Here is a 1,689-nt window from a genome sequence, read left to right as displayed (position 1 = left end):
CCAACGTGTTCCACCTCTGGAGAACACGTTGCACACACACACACACACACACACACATACACACACACACACACACACACACACATGAACACCAAGTAGGAAAGCACCGCTTCAAGTCTGGACCAAGAGTTAGGAGATTTTCAAGTGCTAATTTATAAGTTTATATACAACCTAATCCCCATGTTGAGAGCTTTTGTCTTCTGCGAACATAAAAATGACCATCAGAGAAAACAATAAAAACATCTTCTGACAGTTTTTAGATATTGTATTGATTAAAGTTGTTTATACACATTAAAGAATCAGTGTGTTTAATACACTTCTTATGTTAAAAAATGGTTTCTGAATAAGTAGAAATAGGCTTAAAATGTGTTTGTTATATATGTTGCCTCTTTGCCCTTTAACAACTGAGAACAAGTTCGTTTGGAAAAATTCTTTGTTATGCAGTTGCCTAACCATCTTGCATACCAAATTGTTGCTTAAAAACCGTGCACGCACAGTAAAAAACAAACAAACTTGTTCTTCAATAAAAAATCAAACATGAGAATTAATGACACCTTTGGTTGTCTGATGATGATACTGGATTTTATCAAAAATCTAAATATGGTACTCATAACTTGTGAACAGGACTCACCCCTGTAAATGGGAGCACTGTTGCTGTGGCAGATGGGTGTGAATTTTTTTTCAATGGAATATTCCACTTAAAAACAACAACAACAAAAAATCCCAAAAATCTATTTTTTTTTACCTTGTTGAACATCAGGCAGATCGCTGAGGCAAAAAAAAAAAGAAAGAAAGAAAAGAAAAATAAAATCTTCAGAAGAATGTCAACACACCAAAGTTTGGAAATTTTTGAATTTTTCTAAAGTCTTCTGTCTGCCAGTGGCTTTTCTTCTAAATATCACTTCAAATGTTTAAGTAAAAAAATGCTCACATTTTCAGTCAAACAGTGTAAAGGCATACATGCTAAGACCCTGCAATATTGCAATATTTAATCACAGTGAGCTGCATAACAATGTGTCCGGTTATGCAACTGAAAGCACCAGAAACAGAACAGCACATTCCACACACTTCAGTGTCAAATGAGTTTATTTAGGCACCTTGGTGGTCATGTGAATATCATGTTTTTTCATTTTTCATAAATGTTAAGAAACACTTGTTCACAGTCATTGGATTTTTACTTTTGACCAACATCATGGAAACTTGAGGGAATGGATGGATGCCGAAGGACATGCATGTTTAGATACATGGTTAAAGGAATCATATTCAGTAATAATATTACTTGATTTTATTAGTTCTGGGTATGTTTAAGTTCCAAAAATATTTTGATATGACTGTTTTCCAAATCTGGTATACAAGCTCTGTATATGTTGCATAATGTAATGGTTGTTCCAAACTTAATTTATTGTGTTAAAGGGAAAGCATGCAAAACAATTATAAACCCTATTTTTGTTTTACAGAAAAGGGCTGTAAGAATTATTGCAAGTAAACATTACTGTCACCCATCAAATGTATTATTTTATCAGTTGAAATTGTTGAAGTTCTATGAGTTGGTTGATTATAATATTTTACAGGTTATGCATAAGGCTCATAAAGGAATATTGCCTTTAAATATCCAACTGAATTTTGTTAAGCGAGAAAGTTGTTATAATCTGAAAGGGGTGGAGATGTTTATGAAACCTGGATTTAGAA

Source organism: Austrofundulus limnaeus, unplaced genomic scaffold (assembly GCF_001266775.1).
Source record: "Austrofundulus limnaeus strain Quisiro unplaced genomic scaffold, Austrofundulus_limnaeus-1.0 Scaffold6, whole genome shotgun sequence".
NCBI lineage: Eukaryota > Metazoa > Chordata > Actinopteri > Cyprinodontiformes > Rivulidae > Austrofundulus > Austrofundulus limnaeus.
Note: the sequence above shows the minus strand (reverse complement) of the source record.